Genomic DNA, 22,500 nt, shown 5'->3' with positions numbered 1-22,500 from the left:
TTCATTCATAAAACACTAGTGTTCCTGTGAATAGTGGAGCAGCTCTTAGCCTGACTTGATTTTGTTCCAGAAATGGGACGTTAAAGAGCAATATGGGAATTGTTTTTATATTTCGAATCATACTTACTTACTGATTCCGCATCTGTCCCCCGCTTGTTCTAACACTGAGAACAGAGCGATCAAACATAGCCGATGGCTCAGTTCTCAGGGCTCTCTGAGCAGAGAGCTGGTGACTATCAGTCACCGGTTCTCTGCTCTGCCCCCCCCCTCGCTCACTGGCCTTGGAGGGGGTGGGGAGCGACTGGCTCAGACTCTCAGCCACTCACTGAGAGTCTGAGCCAGGTGCCAGTCCAGCCATATGGTCTCAATCTTTCCCGATCCTGGACCAGCTCTGTGACGTTGCAAAATGGGTCACAGGAGTGCAGAAAAGACTGTAGGCTGTACTTCTCCTTTAAAGCGATGTTCCCGCTGGGGAAAAAAATTAAAAGTCAACGGCTACAAATACTGTCGCTGCTGAGTTTTAGTATATAGACACTTACCTGTCCAGGGAGTCCACAATGTTGGCACCCCAACTGATTTTCGGATCGGCTGCCAGGTGCTGCCGCCACCATTCATTGTAAGGGAAATCGGCAGTGAAGCTTTTCGGCTTCACAGCCGGTTCTCTACTGTGCATGCGCGAAGTGCGCTGTGCTTTCTAATTGGGGAAGTAGGGGGCGAACTTCCTAGGGACGGTGCCGCGGCGCTGTCTCCCGAAAGTTGGGAAGAGTACCTGTCAAAAACAGGTACCCGTTCCCCCCTCCCCCCTGAAAGATGCCAAATGTGGCACCGGAGGGGGGGGGGGGGGACCACATCAGAAGAAGTTCCACTTTTGGGTGGAACTCCGCTTTAAGTCTCTGTCCCACTGCCTAAACACAGCACTATCTACTGCATGTGGCTGATGCTACATACAGCTGATCAGAGATGTATAGTAACTAAGTAGAACTACTTCACTACTGTACTTAAGTACCGAAAGGTGGTATCTGTACTTTCCTAGAGTAGAATTTTTTTCTCCTACTTCCACTTTTACTTCACTACATTTTTTCGATGATTTTAATACTTCTACTCCGATATTTTTTTTTTGTGCTGCATAGTTACTCGTTACTATTATAAAAATGACCACTGCCAGAACAGTAGATGGCAGGTTTCATGAAGCTCAAAACATGTTTATTATCAGCGCATACGAAAATAAATGCTACTGTATGTATAAATAAAAGCTGCATTTGAAATAATAAAAAACAATATGATGTTCAAACGTTTGACTTCTTTCTTTAATAACTACATAACACAGTACTGGTACTTTTACTTTCAGTACTTGAGTAGCAAAATTTAAAAAAAACTACTTGCAATACTTAAGTACAAAAAATGTTGAATACTTTAGTACTTCTACTCAAGTCATCTTTTGATTGAGCACTTCCACTTCTACTCAAGTCACTTTTTGATCGATCACTTGTACTTTTACTCAAGTATGGGTTTCGAGTACTTTATACAAGTGTGGCTATAAGCACCCCCAGCATTGTTATATGATTTGTTCAATACCTCTTGGTTCCAGCTTGGTTTGCCTGTAAATGTGGAAAAAAATAAAAACAAAGGCGCATACATTTTTTTAAAAAGACATTCATATACAGTACAAAGTACTTTTGCTACAGATATTGTAACAACTCTGCAGCTGATACAGCGTCACAGAGGGCACATGTATTAGTGAAGATAAAGATGAATGACGATAGTTTGTTTGGACCAGTTTACTCCAAACTAACTATTTAAAGTCATAGAAAAACAGGAGTTAGGCTTTAAAACTGTGCAATACCTAAATCTGCTCCAATGATCCAACATCTGTGAGGTCCCTTGCCTTTATCATCATCTTTTTTTGCTTTCTCTTGGGTGCCCAGGTCCTCCCCCATCTTCATTGGCTGGCACAAGAGGACATAACTTGTGTATGCATGGCAGTTGATTCATTCCAGCACCAAGACACCAAGCTAAAAATATACCCTAAACCAGTGATGGTGAACCTTGGCACCCCAGATGTTTTGGAACTACATTTCCCATGAGGGTCATGCACTCTGCAGTGTGGTGGAGCATGATGGGAAATGTAGTTCCTATACATCTGGGGTGCCAAGGTTCACCATCACTGCCCTAAACTATGCACAACTCTTCTAACTGAGACTGTGAACAGGCAGGTAAGTTTGATTTATTGCACAAGAGACATGGCATGTCATAAGGGCCTGCTTGCAATATTTTTTGTTAAACCTTAGTTTTGCTTTCTTATGGATTTTTCTGGTTTAAATGCGGAGATAAAAAATGTATATGCATATGCAGGAACAATAAGGCCTCATGCATGCCGGACTTTATTAAAACGTCAGTAGAAAGCTGTAGCTGAAGAAGGCGTTTTTCAGCTTTTTTTAGCTGTAGCAATTTTTAGCTTTTTTTTAGCAAAACTATATTCCCACAAAAGCTTATGGCTCAAAAACATTGATAAATGACGAATAGCTGCGTTTTTCAGCGTTTTTTAGCTTTTATCAGAGTTAGATCATTTTTACAGCAGGAAAACGCCTCCTAAAACCCACTAGTTCTGGGGGTTTAACCAGTCAGGTTTTTTTTTGTTTGCCATCTGTGTCCTATAGGGGAGATTTCCCTTCACTTTTTGTCCCATAGTCAAAACAAGAAGTGAGAAGGGCTCCCTCCAAAGTTGGGGTGTCGCCAGAACTAGTGGCCTCAATGGAAGATTTCCCCTCTTTTAATGTTCTGGTGTCAAGCCAAAATTTGGGGTATTTTTTTAGTTTCACTTTTGATTATATCGGTAAACAAGACAAATAGAGAAGGTTAATCTACCTAATGGGGAATAGACAGCAATAAAACCCCTTCCAGCTGTTCTAATCCCTCTCAATTCTTTCCAAAAAGTAAAAGTTAGGCCCCTTTCACACTTGTGCGACCTACAAGTCACACGATTTTGCCACGATTTTAACTGGACTTGAAGCAATGCCTGTGTAATCTTGAGGTCTATGAACCTCAAAATGCCGGACAGTAGTGCAGGGACTTCTTCGAATTAGTTTGTGACTTAACCGGTTGCCGACCGCGGCACGACTATGTACTGCGGCGGTCAGCCCCGGCCAGGCAAAGTGACGTCGATCTACGTCACTTGCCTGTCACTTCCTTGTGAGCCAATAGCGGGCGAGTGCGCGCCCGCGGAGGCGCGTGCCCGCCGCAGCTCGTTCACAGGGAAGTCAGTGCGTGTGACCGGCGGACCCGATGTCCGCTGGTCACTCGCCGATCGTCGGTGCAGAGGGAGAAAGTCAGGCGGCTGATGTAAACAAGCCGCCTGTCATTCTCCCCTGTGTAGAAACAGTGATCATACGGTTCTACTATGTAGGACCGTTGATAACTGTTCTTACACTAGTAGCCACAGCCAATCACAGTAAAAAGCACGCCCCTAGGGACACACTTAACCCCTCCCTCCCCAATAAAGTTAACCCCTTCCCTGCCAGTGTCATTTTGCAGTAACAGTGCATATGTATAGCACTGATTACTGAAGTAATGTCACTGGTAACCCCAAAAGTGTCAAAAATGTCAGTCAAGGGTCCGATCTGTCCGCCGCAATGTCGCAGTACCGCAAAAAAATCGCAGATCGCCGCCATTACGCGTTAAAAAACCCACCAAAAATGACCGAAATCTTTCCCTTAGCTAGTAAACGCGATAACTTTTGCGCAAACCAATCAAAATACGCTTTTTGCAATTTTTTTTACCAAACATATGTAGCAAAAAACAAATTGGCCAAAAATGTTAAAAAATTTTGATTTTTACATTTTTTTGGGGGGGAATTTCATATAAAAAAATGTGAAAAATATTGTTATTTTTGCAAAATTTACGCTCTTTTTTTTGTTTATAGCGCAAAAAGTAAAAATCGCACAGGTAATCAAATACCACCAAAAGAAAGCTCTGAATGTGGGAAAAAAGGGCGTCAAATTCGTTTAGGTACAGGTACACGACCGCGCAATTGTCCGTTAAAGTCACGCAGTAAAAAATCGCAAAAAAAACCCTGGTCAGGAAGGGGGTAAAATCTTCCGGGGCTTACGTGGTTAAAGTCGCACAGATATGAACGGTACTCATTGGAAATCATGGAGTACGACTTGTCCTGTGACTTTGCAATGAATAAGCACTTTGTGTGAAACGTATCTGCTGAACATTGTGGATCCTTTTGTGTGTCATGTTTTAAGCCTGTGATTCTACATTAGACAATAAACACATTCCTGGATGTGCCGCATTTTCTCTGTTATTGTATGGACTTTCCAGGTTGCGGACCTCAGATTTGTTGCCACAAGTAGTATTAAGAGATCCTCCATCTGCAGACAGCCTTGGAGCGGTGTACATCCCCTTTTTCTATTGCCATGTGACTTTGCAGTGCCAAGTCACAAGACAAGTCGCACAAGTGTGAAAGGGGCCTAAGTTACAGTTTAGTTATTGGCATGCAGCAATTATCAGAGGTGGGGGACTCGAGTCACATGACTTGACTTAAGTCAGACTTAAGTCACCAGTTTGAGGACTTGAGACTTGCTTGACTAAAATTAATAAAAGGCTCGACTTGACTTTGACTTGGTATTCATGACTTGAGACTTGACTTTGACTTGAGACATATGACTCGAAATGACTTTACTTTTTTAAGTTATTAAATATTTGCATTTTCTCAATATGTGTTAAAGCAAAATGAATGTGCCTGTTATATTTCTGACACCACAGTCACTTAAAACACCTCAGCGTGTTCTGATTTTTAGGACACTGGCTGTTTAACAATGGAAATACTTAACATGTTTTTAGTGACTGTGGTGTTGAAACATGACCTGATGAAGGATTTTGAGCTGTTTGAGCATTCAAAGTGTTTCTTTAATATGCCAGGAAAAAAGCACTAAGCCGTTTTGTTAATGTTAAAAATAAAACAAAACCTTTCCTGACCACTGACTTTTAACTGATTTAAAGGTGAAAATTGGGGTAGATCAGCATTTTGACTTGATTTGTGACTTGACCAAAATAAATGACTTGACTTGCTTGACTTTTAGCAGGGACTCGACTTGACTTGCTTGCTTTTCGCCACAGGAACTTGGGACTTGCTTGAGACTTGAAGGTTAAGACTTGAGACTTGCTTGTGACTTGCACATGTGTGACTTACTCCCATGTCTAGCAAATATAAAATAAAAGCCACAAGGTATACGGCGTACACAAACTCAGTAATATACAGTCCTATAGAAAGGTGCAATACAGATTATAAAAAGTCCATGATAATGCATAAAGTCCATAATAAAAGTTTAGGCACAAAAGGCAGCTCCACCAAGAGACAGGAACAATTCTCTGAAATGACAACAAGGGACAGAGGGGGGCGCCACTAAGTGAGGTATTAAAAACAGTATTTAATTAGGCAGCCTAATGTGCACTCACATAAATCCACAGGAAGGAACACCTGTAATGTGACAACAACAGTGTCTATGTATGGATCGTCCTCTCCATTGCCCAACAAGTTGTCCCAGGCATGACGTCACTTCCTCTTCTGTTCTCCCCCGGGTTCTGGATGTTCTTCCACTACAGCTAACGAGCAGTAACTGGGCTCTCCTATCTTTGCGGTTCTGCTACTGCTGCTGACTATGGAGAGGACAATCCATACATAGACACTGCCGCTGACATCCTCACCCTCATGGAGAGGACAATCCATACATAGACACTGCTGCTGATACATTATAGGCAATTATTCTTGTGGGTTTAAGTGAGTGTCTGATTGAACATTGTTTTTAATACTGCACTTAGTGGCGTCCCCTCTGTCCCATGCAGCAAATATCCAGAAACTGTAGTATTGTTTTATATACGGTGCTAAGATTTATCGTTAAAAAGCAATCCTTGGGTAACAGTAAATTGACTTTTTTGTTTTGTAAAATGATACTGTTGCTCTGTTCTGTGACATATCTGTGATTTATTCATGCAGACAGGTAAAATTACTGAAATGTTCACCTTAATAAAAACTAACATTACAGAATCATTAGAAGTCTACGTACATATGAAATTGTTTACCTTTACATTATTCTGATAGTAATTGTCTATTAAGGAGAAGCATGATCTGATAGTTGTTCCCCAATTACATCATTGTCTTTTTATATCTCAGATGCTCAGGTGCTGGGGGAAATTACAAATTCCCTCTGCAAGCAGGTATTATAAAGGCAATGCACAGGGGAGAATTATAGGTGTGAGTCTGTGCTTTCATGAGCTCACAGGTTTCAAGAACATTTTTCAGTTCCCTGTCCTTTTTCACAGGTAAATTTTAAGGGTTACTACCTATGAAGAATTCAATAACATATAAATGTTGTATTGATGGGTGGTCTACTAAAATCATTTCAGCCTGAAAAGAAAAGATTAGGATGGGGTCTTATGCAGCCTTCACCCTTTTGTGGATAGGTCCAGATGCAGTCACATTTGGACTTAAAAAAACACTGTTGTTTAAAAAAAAACAAAAAGCAAAAGAAATGATCTGCAAAATAAGAGGTATTATACTTGCCTCTTCAGTGGCAACTACTTTTGCTCCACTGAATCTTCAGCATTTAAAAATCATGAGACAGTTGGGTGCCGGTGTCCCCTGGTGCAAGAAGAGGCTTCCTCCTCTGACCCCTATCTCACCACAAGACACAGAAGTGATGTAAGGGAACCACGGCTCGCAGTGGGGGAAACAGTTGTAGCACCCTCTTAGATGGACTGCTAGATAAAGGAGTGGAACAGTGATTGATTGCTTTGGTCTGATAATTTTTTCCTGAGCTGAGCATTTGATTGCTTGCCCTTGTCCCTGGAAGAAGCTTCCAGAGCACAGGGAGGGAGTTTCAAGTGATCATTTGACTATTTATCAGGCCCCAGCTAATCCTTGGGGGGGTGTATCCAGAAGGTGGCGGAGGTGGTCATAAATGTGAAGGTGTAGGATTCCAAGCCTTAGGGGAGCTGTTGCCCCAAGGTACATATTAAGTTAGTTAAGGTTTACAGTCTAGGCCTCAGTGGCTGCTGGACTGAGGGCCTTGGGAAGCTTGCCTTAGGATTACATTTGCTGGAGGCACTGCACTGAAGTCCTGGGTCTGGAGAAGGATCTTTTATCTCCCTCACTGAACATATATCTGTGGATGCTGGGGTGACAGATAGTTCCTGAGACAGTGAGTAAAGATCTTGCTGAGGACTGTTAGTTGTGGAAGTACCAGAAGGGTACTATATATAGGTTGCTATATAGACTGCTGCTCCAGAATAGTTTGTATTAGAGGCTGTGGAAGGGCTGAGACCCTGAAGCAATCTTTTTGAAAAGCTGGCTGTGGGAGAAGGATTTTCTCCCTCTCTGAGAAGTATCCAGTGGAAGCTGGAAGGTGTGCAGCTGTCCTGGGACTTACGAGTACTGACCGTGAACAGAGATCCTGGGTGACTGTGTACTTGGGGCATGTAGGTGCCAGAGGTAGCTTTGGACTGACACAGACATAGATTTTTAAAAAATTTTTTTATTGGGAATGTTTATTGCAGAAAGTAAAAAATAAAAAGAATATAAAGTAAGTCGCTGTTTAGTTGTATGTGCATCTCAGAGAATGGAAAATTATGTAATTAGCATCTAAAAACTATGAAGTGCATAAAAAATTGCATACAAAATGAGACAATATCATCAAAGTGTAACTATAAAGTTTCAACGTGCATATATTCCATAATTGCATAGGTGGATATGACACAAAATACAGTACAATTATCATTCACTTAGCATGATGCACAAATCGCTGTGCAAGTGTGCATGCTAAAAGTGCTCATGTGTAAAATTATACTTACCTCCATCTTCTTGCTCCGGGTCACCTGAAAAACAAATGGATAATCGCAATTTTTTTATTTTTTATTTACCTGGTTTAGAAGATAATATACTTACCTTACTTCCTCTTCCTCCCCTCAGCGGCCACGGCGATTCCTCACTTCCTGGCTTTGCAATGACTCCTGGGAGCTGAACGTCATCGCTCCCAGGAATCAATGCGCCTGCACCGGCCCCGACGTCAGTTCCGGTACATGCGCCATCATACCTTGCTAAACAGCTTCTGGGCATGCCCAGAAGCTGTGCAGGGATGACGCTGCAGAACCGGAAGTGACGGCGGGGCTGGTGCAGGGCATCGTGGGACCGGAGAAGACGGAAGAGGACGCAGAAGAGGATCGCGCTGGCTTCAAGCTGCCCACACCTGAGATGGCAGTGCTGGACAATACATTTTCAAGGTAAGTATTTCTTCTAAAAGGTAAGTGCAACCCGGGACAGATCAGAGGCTAGCCATTGTGGAATGTACTAGCCCTGACTGTCCCGGGGGTATTTTTATTAAAAAAAACTTTCCCAGGGTGGAACTCCGCTTTAATGAATAAAGTCAATAAACCATAAAATAAAAATATATGATACCAGTATATAGAATGCATTAAGATAAAAAAAAAAAAACTTCTGCCTTTACAACTCCTTTAAAGCGGAGTTCCACCCATTTATTAAGTTGAGATGTACGTAATCCCCTATAAATATGCTTTTACCAATGCAAACTATTTTTTTTTTATATAAGGAAATACCGTTTTTCTTCGTTATTCATCCGCACTTCCGGGTCCTGCCGCCTATAGGCAATTACGTCACTAGGCGATTCGCAAGGGCTCCTGGGATAGTGGCTTCATGTATCCCAGCAGCCCTTGCGAATCACCTAGTGACGAAATGTATCGCATTATTTCCAGACCGGCACCAGCTGTTCTCAGGGATGTATTGCATTCAGTCCGCGCTCCGCCCCGCCTCCTCTCAGTCAGCGCGGACTGAATGCAATACATCCCTGAGAACAGCTGGTGCCGGTCTGGAAATAATGCGACACATTTCGTCACTAGGTGATTCGCAAGGGCTGCTGGGATACATGACGCCGCTATCCCAGGAACCCTTGCGAATCGCCTAGTGATGTAATTGCCTATAGGCAGTAGGACCCAGAAGTGCGGATGGATAAAGAAGAAAAACGGTATTTCCTTACAAAAAAAAAATAGTTTACATTGGTAAAAGCATATTTAAAGGGGATTACGTACATCTAAACTTATTAAAATAAGTGTAACTCCGCTTTAAGGTTTCTCTTAAGCCTTGGGAGGTTTAACAGCTATTCCAGGCTGGGTCACTCTCAGCAGGCAAAAGGACCTTGCTACTCTCTGCTCTCCACCTTATATACATCTGACTGCCCCCTGCTGGCCATCCTTCTCGACCAGGGATTGGCTGAAGCTGTATCCAGGGCCAGCTCAGACTCTGCCCTCCCCTCTCACTATGTTTCTAGAAGATTCTGGAAGGACAGGGGGAGAAAGACAAGCAGAACGCAGAGTAGGCAAAACATAATTACGTTTCCACTCCTAACAGCAGAGCCAAAAAATACATTTGTCTCACTTCTAGCAACTGACATAAGAGGGCGCTACACATGGAAGGACAAAGACTGAGCTTTTGAATAAATATTTAACAATGCATGAGACATTACTAGAGACAGAAGTTGTATCAAGATCAAGCTCTAGTCAGCTGTACAAACGTATCATTAGTCACTGGTTTTTATGTATATTGCATGATGCCATGTTGGTTGACTGGAAACATCTGAGGTAGCCATATGCTTATTCATGCTCATTTATGTGGACCATTGGTCTTCTGTGATGAAGGAATGAGCATGGAGGGTTACAGTAGATCTAAACCCTAACTGGATGATGCTAAAGCACCCCGTATCATAACAATTAGCATTTTTTCTTTAACCATTTCCAACCGTGCTATAGTTGAATAAAGGCTACAGCGTGGTTGTCGAGTTCTGGGAGGTGTCATATCATGTCTTCCCGTGATCGTGCCCACTGTGCTCCTTCTGCAGCGTGCGAGCGAGGCAATCTGGGATTGCTGTGTCCTTAGGACCAATCACAGCGGCCCTTTACCACATGATCAGCTGTATCCAATCACAGCTGATAATGATGTAAACACAAGCTATTTATTTCCTCACGTTAACAATGACAGGAGAGGAGAGATCATAACTTGTGTGAAAGGGACATCTACACTGATAATCAAGGCACTGATTATCAGTGTCCTGATTATCAGTGCAGTCCTAACAGTGCCCACCAGTTCTGCCAAACCGTGCCCACCAGTGCTGCTAATCAGTGCTCATCAGTGCTGCCAAACTGTGCCCACAAGTGCTGCCAAACTGTGCCCACCAGTGCTGCCAAACTGTGCCCACCAGTGCTGCCAATCAGTGCTCATCAGTGCTGCCAATCAGTGCCCATCAGTGCTGCCAATTAGTGTCAATCAGTGTTTTCTCATCAGTGTCTCCTATCAGTGCTGCCTATTAGTGCCCATCAGTGCTGCCCACCCGTGCCACCCATCACTTTCCATCAGTACCTCATATCAGTGTCTATCAGTGCTATCTATCGGTGCCCATCAGTCCTGCCTTATATTAAAAAAGAATAGCGCGCAAATGCAAAAGAAATTACTACCAAATCTGAAGACAATCCATAAATAAAAATGGGGGTTTGGTCCCACCATATGGCCATATCGTGCTCAAGCCCACCACTGCGTCAAAGTACCCCATTATCAGTGGGTCCTACACTATCCATGAAAAAAGAGATGAATCCAGCCTTTCTAACCCTTGGAGATAATACTCCTTGCTGGGAGAGATGTGCAAATGCACTACAGGGGACTCCTCCTATATCCACTTGATGGTGGACACTGATTGAGTACAGGTGTGTGTGGGGGGTGGGGAGGGCTGCTCAACCTCGATAGTCTGGTCAGACCGAATACATAATAAACAGGCAAAAAATTTGGGGGAGCATACCCATGTATTTCCAAAGCTGCTGCAGCTATGAACCAAAAGACATGTATATTAAAAAAGAATAGCGCGCAAATGCAAAAGAAATTACTACCAAATCTGAAGAGAGTCCATGCCTTATAGTGCCCATCAGTGCCACCTATCAGTGCCCATCAGTTCTGCCTATCAGTCCCTCCTCATCAGTCCCTCTTTTAGTGCACACCAGTGCTACCTCATCAGTGCCCATCAGTGCAGCCTATCAGTGCCCATCATTGCTGCCTCATCAGTGCAGTCTATTAGTGCCCATCAGTGCAGCATCATCAGCGCACATCAGTGAAGGAGAAAATTATAACAAACTATAAAAAACTTTTTCTTTCAAGATTTTCTGTCTTTTTTTGTTTATTTAGCAAAAAATAAAAAAAACCCAGTGGTGGTTAAATACAACTAAGAGAAAGCTCTATTTGTGTGAAAAAAAATAATATAAATTAAATTTTGGTACAGAGTGCATGACCGCACAATTGTCATTCAAGGTGAGACAGCGCTGAGAGCTGAAAATTGGCCTGGGCAGGAAGGGGGTAAAAGTGCCCAGTAGGCAAGTGGTTAATCTGACCCTGTCTGTTACATTTAGTATAGCTATAGTATTTGCAGCAGAGGCATAACTACGGGGTCGTAATTGCTACCTGGCCCCATGCTCCCCTGTACACCTGGATAGCATGTATCCCCCTCCTCTGGCAGCATATAGAGGAATCAATCCCCTCTGTTTTTCTCCTGCAGCAGCTGAAAGTCTGCTTATCCTTCTCTGTCCCCTGCAGGAATTCAGTGGCTGCAGGAGGAAAATGGAGGGGATCTGTTCTTCTATTTGCCACCCCCCCCCACCCTTCCTATCCATCTTCTATTTTCTGCCCCATGGCTTCTGTGTGCTCCCCTGGCCCCCCTCTTCCCCCAAAACTCTGCCGGCTTCCCCCTCCCCTCACCTGCCGGCTGCTGTGGGGGATGTGTTAGGATGGAAAGCGAGAAAAAGAGCTGGTAAATTAGTCATTTAATGGCCCCCTGCCTTTTCTGAAGGGACAGAGTCAGTGATCAGTACCAATCACTGACTCTGTCCATTCATAACTGAAGCATAGTAAATTCTGTTTACTATTCTTCAGTTTGTGAATGAACGTGAAGCTCTGTACAGAGCAATTCCGGTCCATTCATTCTGTGCAGCTGAGCTGTGTCCTCAGTCTCCTTTCTATGTCTCAAAGGTGAAACATCAGAGGTCTGTTTAGACCCCTGATATGTCACCAAAGCCCCCAATGGGGCTCCTACATAAATGGTAAAAAATAAAAAGGTAAAAAGAAAAATGGAAAAAAATAAAATAGCAAAAACAAAAAAAAAAAACTGACACAACTGGCAGAATTAGCAGTGTTGCAAAGGTCGCACCTGGAATCGGGTTTTGGCGTTGCGCCATTGGGCTCAGAGAGAAGGGTCCATTCGGGGGGTCAAGGGGGTCCTTTATAGTTTCTTCACCGGGGCCCTGAAAGTTCTAGTTACACCTCTGATTTGCAGCTACTGACTTTTATTTATTTTATTTTAAATGCCCATAGTTCCTATTTAACATCTTCTATGAGATTGTAGTGATTGGAATTAGATCTATGTTATCTTTATCTTTATTTTGTATACAGTAATATGCATTGCAGCTGGGTTTTAGCTGCTATCCTGGAGTCGCTCTTTAATGCTATCCATTTTCCAAGCAGCATTTCAGATGAATTCTATTATTCTTGGAGTGTAAATCTCACATTTTTTCCCTTTAGTCTCTTCTGACAGTAAGCGGCCAATGACATATAGGAGGTGTCAGCTGCAAGATGGAATCCTTTGGAGCTCTCGAACATGAGAGAGTCCCGCTGTTATGTTGGAGGAGAGCACATGTGACAACTGGCTGCTGGAACAGGTGTGCGAGGCGCAGGCTGGAGTGTAATTACGCGTTTTGAGCCAAGTCATGCTAGGGCCTTAATTCCTTCCTTCTGAAAGACACCGGTAATTAATCATGGCTGAGTCTATGGTTACTCTGTTACTGTTATGTCATTTAAAGTGTAACTCCAATTTTTTTTTTTTCTCAAATTTGATACAGTAAGCTGGGTAGTAACATAATAACATTTGCATTTTTTCTAGTTATGAGCAAGCTGGTGCAGCTGAACCCAGATTCAGTATGAGCCAGACAGTGTCACTGCAGCAAGAAGTTTAGATTTAACTCATTTATAATGCAAGTGCAGGTTTCTGAAAAGAAAATTACTGCGCACTTTGACAAAACTGGAACATTTTCTTTTACTATCCGCACAGTCAGTATAAAGACAATTTGCATTACAAAAAAATACCTTATGACACAGTCATGATATTTCTAGGTATTTAGTAGGGATCGTCCGATTATCGGCAAAGCCGATATATCGAAGGCTAATATGCACTTTCCCCAATATATCGGAATCGGCCCATGAGGTTACCGATATTTCCAATATTTTTGGGAAAGTGCTGTACCGGAGGGATGCCTGCAGCTAGAGCATCACCCCGGTACCGGCGTCCATAGCCGACGGTCGGCTGTCTTGTAATGACAACCGATGAGGCTGAGAAGCCGCTCGGCTGTCATTACAAGGAGCGGGAGGGGGCTCACCCGGGTCTCCCGTCCCACCAGGAGACCCGGGCAACCAGCCTGCACGGCCGCTGAAGACACGATCAAAGCCGCATTCAACTCTGATCGGGTCTCCATGTAAAAACCCTGAAGTGATGTCATGACATCACTTCTGGAAGATCCAGGTACTCTGCGCCAGATTAAAGAAAATGACAGCATTCAAAACAGCCAAACTTGGCGTTTTGAATGGTTTTAAGCGCAGAGGAGGGGTTTGGGGTCTTTTATACCCCCAGATCCCTCCACAACAGTACCTGTCAATATCGACCCATATCGGCTGATACCAATATGCAATGGCCAAAATATCGGTATCGGCAACGAAAAACCGATATCGGTCGATCACTAGTATCTAGGTATATATTTTAAGGTGTGCTGCCCCAGTACTATTTGACGTTTTCAGTATTTCATATATTCCAGTTTTCTCCTCTTGTTTTCTACCAGTTAACCACTTCAGCCCCAAAAGGTTTTACCCCCCCCTTAATGACCAGGCCATTTTTTGCAATTCGGCACTGCGTTAATTTAACCGGTTGCTGACCGCCGCACGACTATATACTGCGGCGGTCAGCCCCGGCCAGGCAGAGTGACGTATCGGTACGTCACTCGCCTGTCACTGACATGCGAGCCTATCGCGGGCGGGCGCGCGCCCGCCGAGGCGCGCGCCCGCCGCGGCTCGTTCACAGGCAAGTCAGTGCGTGTGACCGGCGGACTCGATGTCCGCCAGTCACATTGCGATCGCTCCTGTGAAGGGAGAAAGACAGAGCAGCTTGTGTAAACAAGCTGCCTGTCAGTTCTCCCTGTGTAAAAGTGAAGATCTGTCCGTTCTACTATGTAGAACGGTGGATCTTTGCTTTTACACCAATAGGAATGTCCCTACACAGTTAGAATCACGCCCCTAGGACACACTTAACCCCTCCCTGTCCAATAAAGTTAACCCCTTCCCTGCCAGTGTCATTTTTGCAGTAACAGTGCATATGTATAGCACTGATTACTGCAGTAATGTCACTGGTAACCCCAAAAGTGTCAAAAATGTCAGTCAAGGGTCCGATCTGTCCGCCGCAATGTCGCAGTACCGGAAAAAAAATCGCAGATCGCCGCCATTACGCGTTAAAAAAAAAAACACCAAAAATGACAAAAATCTTTCCCTTTGTTAGTAAACGCGATAACTTTTGCGCAAACCAATCAAAATACGCTTTTTGCGATTTTTTTTACCAAACATAGGTAGCATAAAACAAATTGGCCGAAAAATGTTAAAAAATTTTGATTTTTACTTTTTTTTTTGGGGAATTTCATATAAAAAAATGTGAAAAATATTGTTATTTTTGCAAAATTTACGCTCTTTTTTTGTTTATAGCGCGTGATCAAAAAATCGCACAGGTGATCAAATACCACCAAAAGAAAGCTCTGTTTGTGGGAAAAAAAGGACGTCAAATTCGTTTAGGTACAGCGTCGCACGACCGCGCAATTGTCCGTTAAATTCACGCAGTAAAAAATCGCAAAAAAACCCCTGGTCCTTTAGCAGCCAAATCCTCCGGGGCTTAAGTGGTTAACAGACCATTGCGTGGCCGTGCGACGCTGTACCCAAATAAAATTAATGTCCTTTTTTTTCCACAAATAGAGATTTCTTTTGGTGATATTTTATCACCTGTGCAATTTAAATTTTTTGCGCTATAAAAAAAAAAAAAAAAAAAACAATATATTTCACATTCTGCTATATAACATTCCCAATAAAAAAAAATGTAAAAATCTAATTTTTTCATCATTTTAGGCCAATTTGCATTCTGCTATATATTGTTGGTAAAAAAAATATCCCAATAAGCGTATTTTAATTGGTTTGTTGCATCTACAAACTAAGGGAAACATTTATGTCATTTTTATTTATTTATTTATTTTACTAGTAATGGCAGTGATCAGCGATTTTTAGCGGCACTGCGACATTGCAGCGGATAGATCGGACCCCTAACTAACATTTTTTACATTTTGCGGGGGGACCAGTGACATTACTACAGTAATCAGTGCTAAAAATATGCACTGTTACTGTAATAATGACACTGGCAGGGAAGGGGTTAACCCAGGGATGATCAAAGGGTTACATGTGAGCCTAGGGGGTGTTTTCTAACTGTGAGGGGGATGGGCTTGTGGAATCAACACAGACACCTGTGATCCTAAATAGGAGGATTATAGGTGCTCTGTGCTGATTTCTGAGAAAACAACGGTCTGCTGTGACCGTCGTTCTTTCTCCACGGGGAGTGATCGCGGGTGCCCGGTGGCAATCGCAGCTGCGGGCCCGTGAGTCAGCTTCCCCGCTGGCTAATGGGGGTGCAAACGTGCTTCCAGTGGTGCACGCGCACCCCCAGGAGCGCTCCTGCAAAACGCCGTACAGGTACGGCGGTTCCCGAAGCCGAGCCAGCCTGCCGCAGTATATCTGCGGCGGGCAGTCGGCAAGTAGTTAAAACTGAGCGTACCCAATAGGGGAAGTTCTGCTTTTCTGCCTCCTCCCCCCTCCTCTACAACTTTTGGCACATTTAAAGCGTTACTCACTTTTGTTGAGAGAAAAAACATTCCCCTCTGGGTGATCTCTGTACATTGCAAGGATTATAACAACCTTTGTTGCAGATTTCTACCTTTTGTTGTTCTGAAGAAATCCCTATTTGTTCCTCTGTGCCCCTGTGCTGAGTGGGTCTAATGGGAGCGGTTTCATATTTATCAATCAGCTGTGCAGCTGCAAGGCACTAATGAGGAAAACTGCTGGACCTGCATCCCTTTAGACATGTTCCTATTGGGAGTATCTCACCAAAAATGACATTTTTGTTGCAGGGGATCCCAGAAATCTGACTTGTATCTTAGTGCAGACTTCTGGGAAAATCTATGAGCCAATCACACAAGCAGGAAATGATGTTTCTGGGGTGTGGTCAGTATACATTCTGTGTACAGAACACCTCCAGGTAGCCATATTGCACTTTACAGAAAATTACAGCACTGCAGATTGAAAAGGAAAGTTAATTTTTAATAACATTCAATTACAATATGATTTGCATCCGCTATCTTATTTTTTCTTTATTTGCTATTTTTTTTCCCCTACTAAAGTGGAGTTACCCTTTACATTTTTTTTGTGGGAGAGCAGGTTTCTAGTTTTGACAGGTACCCGCTCTCACTTCTGCTCCAATCACCTAGGCAATCCAAGCAGAAGTTAGGCTCCCCCCTCTCTTCTACTCGCAGCCTCTTAGGACACGCCGCGCGGCTTGTGTATGCGCAGTGGAAAGCCAGGCTGTAAAGCTGCAAGGAGTCACAGCTGGTTTCCCACACTAAAGATGCCGATGCCAGGGACCCGTAGACTGGTGAAGAACCAGCCTGGGTGAGGACGGCGCTGGATCCTTTTTTTTTTTTTTTTTTGCATTTTATCATTTAATGGGCTGTTAACTTTTTTTATCAATTTTGACTGAAGTTTTGCATTAACCATGCTGCTAGGTTAATTTCTGTTTTCCAAATTTGCAGAGTCAGTATTAGGAAGTCATTATTGTTTTAAACTTTAAAAGATTAAGAAAATCCTTATATTGTATTAAGCTAAATAAAACTACACTGGATTCCACTTTTCTGGTTTCTTGGAGAGTTAAACTGCCTGTGAATCTTGTCAAGTCAGCAAGTTGCAGTAATGTACAGACTGGGTCTTCATACCTCCCAACTTTTGAACTTCGCAATGAGGGACACTGAAAGAGAAACTAAACCTGCGGCGCGCGTAGCGCGCTGCGGCAAATTGTGGGTGTGGCCAATTGCTTAGCAGTGGGAGGGGCTTAAGGGATAGGGTAAACAAAACCCAGACTTCCTAGTACTCATAAAATAAGCTTTGATTGCTCAGCCTACCTTAAAGAAGAACTTCATTAAAATAGTCAGAGACTGCATAGCAACCAGCAACTGTTGAGACAATGAAGACTTTGGTGAGAAATATATAATGTACAGTATTGTGTATATAGTGCAGGAGAGTGTAATGTACAAAATGCAGGAGACAGGAGTATGTAATGTACAGAATGCAGGAGACAGGAGAATGTAATGTACAGAATGCAGGGGTCGGACTCTGCACCATCCATCCCCCCCAGCTCTATACACCCTAAATGCCCAATCAGCTCCATACACCCCCCATCCACCCCAAATGCCCCCAGCAGCTCTATCCACCTCAAATGCCCACCTTAGCTCCATCCACCCCAAATGCCCACCCTAGCACTATCTATCCCAAACACCCATCCAACCTCCAAACACTCCAAATGCCCACCCAAGCTCCATTCACCCCATATGCCCACCCCAGCTCCATCCAACCCAAATGCCCCCAGCTCCATCCAACCCAAATGCCCCCTTTTGGGGGGCGCAAACAGAAAAATGTAATAGGCACTGCTTTGCGGCAAAAAAAGCTGTTAAAAATTGCGTGACTTTGAGGTAACAAAAGTGTGAAAGGGGCCTTCAGTAATCAAGGTAGAGCGTGCCCCCTTCAATGCAGAGTGACCAGCATGCCGTGCCCCCCTTCAATGCAGAGAGACCAGCGTACCCCCTATCAATGCAGAATGGCCAGTGTGCCCCCTTTCAATGCAGAATGACCAGCATGCCGTGCCCCCCTTCAATGCAGAGAGATCATTGTGCCCCCTTTCATTGCAGAGAGACCAGCGTGCCCCCTTTCAATGCAGAATAACCAGCGTGACCCCTTTCAATGCAGAATGGCCAGTGTGCCCCCTTTCAATGCAGAATGGCCAGCGTGCCCCCTTTCAATGCAGAATGGCCAGCGTGACCCCTTTCAATGCAGAATAACCAGCGTGACCCCTTTCAATGCAGAATGGCCAGCGTGCCCCCTTTCAATGCAGAATGGCCAGCATGCCCCCTTTCAATGCAGAATGGCCAGCATGCCCCCTTTCAATGCAGAATGACCAGCGTGACCTCTTTCAATGCAGAATGACCAGCGTGACCCCTTTAATGCAGAATAACCAGCGTGACCCCTTTAATGCAGAATAACCAGCGTGACCCCTTTCGATGCAGAATAACCAGCGTGACCCCTTTCAATGCAGAATAACCAGCGTGACCCCTTTAATGCAGAATAACCAGCGTGACCCCTTTCAATGCAGAATAACCAGCCTGACCCCTTTAATGCAGAATAACTGGCGTGACCCCTTTCAATGGAAAATAACCAGCGTGACCCCTTTAATGGAAAATAAACAGCGTGACCCCTTACAATGCAGAATAACCAGCATGACCCCTTTCAATGCAGAATAACCAGCGTGACCCCTTTCCATACAGAATGACCAGCGTGACCCCTTTCAATCCAGAATAACCAGCGTGACCCCTTTCAATGCAGAATGACCAGCATGACCCCTTTCAATGCAGAATGACCAGCGTGACCCCTTTCAATGCAGAATGACCAGCGTGACCCCTTTCAATGCAGAATGGCCAGCGTGATCCCTTTCAATGCAGAATGACCAACGTGATCCCTTTAATGCAGAACGGGGGGGAGGAAGGGGGGATAGAAGACAGAGGGAGGGAGTAGAGGAGAGAGGACAGAGAGGGAGGACGAAGAGAGGACAGAGAGAGGGAGGAAGTGAGAGAGAGAGGGAGGGGAGAGGGAGGAGGGAGAGGACTGAAAACAGAGATGGGGTGGGAGGGGGGGAGAGGATGGAGAGAGAGAGGGAGGGGGGAGAGGAGGGAGGGGGGGAGAGGACCAAGAGAGGACAGAGAGAGGGAGGGGGAGAGAGGACAGAGGGAGGGAGGAAGGGAGAGAGAGGATGGAGGGAGGGAGAGAGAGGGTGGAGGGAGGGAGAGAGAAGGGAGAGGAGGGAGGGAGGGGGAGAGAGAGAGAGGTGGGAGGGAGGGAGAGAGGGTGGAGGGAGGGAGGGAGGGAGGGAGGGAGAGAGAGAGGGTGGAGGGAGGGAGAGAGAGGACAGAGGGAGGGGGGAGAGAGAAGAGGGAGGGAGAGAGAGAGAGGACAGAGGGAGGGGGGAGAGAGAGGACAGAGGGAGGGAGGGGACAGGAGGGAGGGAGGGGACAGGAGGGAGAGAGGGAGGGGACAGGAGGGAGAGAGGGAGGGAGAAGACAGGAGGGAGAGAGGGAGTGGGAGGGAGAGGACGGGAGGGAGGGAGGGAGGAAGGGGGTGGGGAGAGGACAGAGCAAGGGAGGAAGGGGGTGGGGAGAGGACAGAGCGAGGGAGGAAGGGGGTGGGGAGAGGACAGAGCGAGGGAGGAAGGGGGGGAGAGGACAGAGCGAGGGAGGAAGGGGGGGAGAGGACAGAGCGAGGGAGGAAGGGGGGAGAGAGGACAGAGGGAGGGAGGAAGGGGGGGAGAGAGGACAGAGAGAGGGAGGAAGGGGGGGAGAGAGGACAGAGAGAGGGAGGAAGGGGGGGAGAGAGGACAGAGAGAGGGAGGAAGGGGGGGAGAGAGGACAGAGAGAGGGAGGAAGGGGGGGAGAGAGGACAGAGAGAGGGAGAGAGGACAGAGGGAGCGTGGGAGAGAGGACAGAAGGAGGGCGGGAGAGAGGACAGAAGAAGGGCGGGAGAGGGGGGAGAGAGGACAGAGGGAGGGTGGGAGAGGGGGGGATGAGAGGGCGGGAGGACAGAGAGAGGGAGGAGGAGGAGAGGGGGGGAGAGAGGGGGGAGAGGACAGAGGGTTGGTGGGAGAGGGGGGGAAGAGAGGGCGGGAGGACAGAGAGAGGGAGGAGGAGGAGGAGGGGGGAGAGAGGGAGGGGAGGGGGAGAGAGGGGGGAGGAGGGGGTGGGAGAGGGGGGGAAGAGAGGGAGGGGAGGGGGGAGAGAGGGGGGAGAAGGGGGGAGAGAGGACAGAGGGAGGACAGAGAGAGGGAGGAGGAGGAGGGGAGAGAGGGGGGAGGAGGGGAGGAGGGGGGGAGAGAGGACAGAGGGAGGGTGGGAGAGGGGGGGAAGAGAGGGCGGGAGGATGGGGAGGAGGAGGGAAGGAGGAGGAGGGGGGGAGGAGGAGGGGGGAGAGAGGGGGAAGGAAGGAGGAGGGGGGGACAGAGAAGTGAGGACAGAGGGGTGAAAGGAGGGAGAGCTCCTCCTCCATAGACATGCTGAACACTGTAGTCCCACAAACTTCCCTCTACAATGGGGCACACGACAATCCCGCTCAGGCTCTGCCTCTATCTGTAATGTTCCGGTACCTTTGGTACCCTAAATTACTCTTTTTACAAGTGTATGCGCCCCACCATTCTCTTTTGGAAAGGTGCGCATACACCTTTAAGACTGAAGCTGTCATCACTCAGCGCCGGACTAGATGGCTATTTAAATCGCCGGTTCTCACTCACATGTGTTTGTTCAAACACCCTTACCTGGATGCTAACTTGGCTTGAAGCTTTCGTGCTTGCAAGCATACCTCGCTGACGGAACCTCGCTGCGCTGATCCCTGTATCCCGCTTCCGGATCATCCACTCCTCCTGAACCAACCTTCGGCTGTATTGCTATTAGTGCTAAGTACCCCGCAGGGGAACCCTCTATAAACTTATACTAAGCTTACACTATCTAGCTCTGCATAGTAAAGACTATTTATCACATCTGCATATCTAGATTGCTAGCTCTTAAGACTACTGCTACTTATTCCTGCACTGGGTTGATCTCTCTTGTATGTCCACCTGCTACTCTGTCATCTGCTACCATACATGATTGCTAAACCTACCTGCATCCATCTGCTACTGTCTTACCTTCAAGTGTCTGTCACCTACCACCTCCACTCAACCTGTCCCTTAAATCTTCATCACTGTGTTACTACATACATAAAGCCACTCTAGGAACCAGCTTGTTGAGTGTGTGTATTTACTAGCTGAATTAAGACCTTCCACACATGAGTCATTGAGGTTGGGAATGGTATCTCAGCATCTCTCTTACATGACTACTGAAGTGGAATATTTCTGCAGCTGAAAATCCACACCATACATGAAACGCAGGAGAGTTACACTATCTCACACACAGCCGTCTACTCACTCACTCTCAGCATGTACTTCCGAGTCCCGCTGCACCCGCCCGCAGGTCCTGTTCTCAGCCAGCACTGTAATGACAGTCAGGGGAAGATAACTCCGCGGCCAGCTGACACAGATGGTAGTTAAAAAGTGCCGGAGTGAAGACAGCCCGCTGCAGCATGGAACTATTAGAAATCATGCCTGTTGTATCTTTGTCCCTCCAGCAACTGAAAGCACTTTTTACCTATAGTCTGTGTCAGGCGGCCACGGAGTTATCTTTCCCTGACTTGGTTCCTCTGATTGGTCCCCGCTGCAGCGATCCCCCTCACTGTTCAGTGCAGGCAGTGGGTGCTGACTCTAAACTATCGCGGCTGGCATGGACATCGGACCCAGGGAGGACACGGCCACAAAACAAATAACTCCTTACATTTTGCCGGGTGTGAAAGTAGCGGCTGTACCCTGCACGCTAGCCACTGCCGCTGAGAGGCAGGATCAGGCGCAGAAGACGGGGGCGGAGCTGGGAGGAAGAGGGGGAAGCAGAGATGGCCAGCCAGGTTTTCTGGGACTTCAGCCGGCTCTGCGGGACTCCGGGACTCACTTCGAATTGCGGGACAGTCCCGCGAATTCCGGGACGGTTGGGAGGTATGGGTCTTGGAGATATGACTTTCTCTATCGTTGATTGACAGACGCAGTTCTCTCTGATTCATATCAGTAGGTTAATACTGCCCCCAACAGAAGTAGGACACTAGGCAGAAAAAAGTTCTGGCTAAGCCTATGGGCAGTCCTGGAGGGTACACCCTCTCTCTTCCTGCATAGGATGCCAATTTTATTCTGCCTAGTCAGGAGTAAGGACCAAGTTCCTTGCTGGGATCTTTGGTCCTAGCATAGAAGTAATTTTTTAATGTAGATTTCTTTTAGCTAGTAATTTTTTCTTCGGATTGTTTTTCCTGTGAGATCTTCTAGCAATTATGCCGGACTGGGCGACAGACTGGACCCCCATTTCCAGTGGTCACCCCAGTCTGGCCAGCGAGCACGTGCAGGCCCTAGCTCCGCTCTGGGTTGCCCCGCGTGTTGCTGA

This window comes from Pelophylax lessonae, assembly GCF_965119305.1.
Source record: "Pelophylax lessonae genome assembly, chromosome: 5".
In the NCBI taxonomy this organism is placed as follows: domain Eukaryota; kingdom Metazoa; phylum Chordata; class Amphibia; order Anura; family Ranidae; genus Pelophylax; species Pelophylax lessonae.
Note: the sequence above shows the minus strand (reverse complement) of the source record.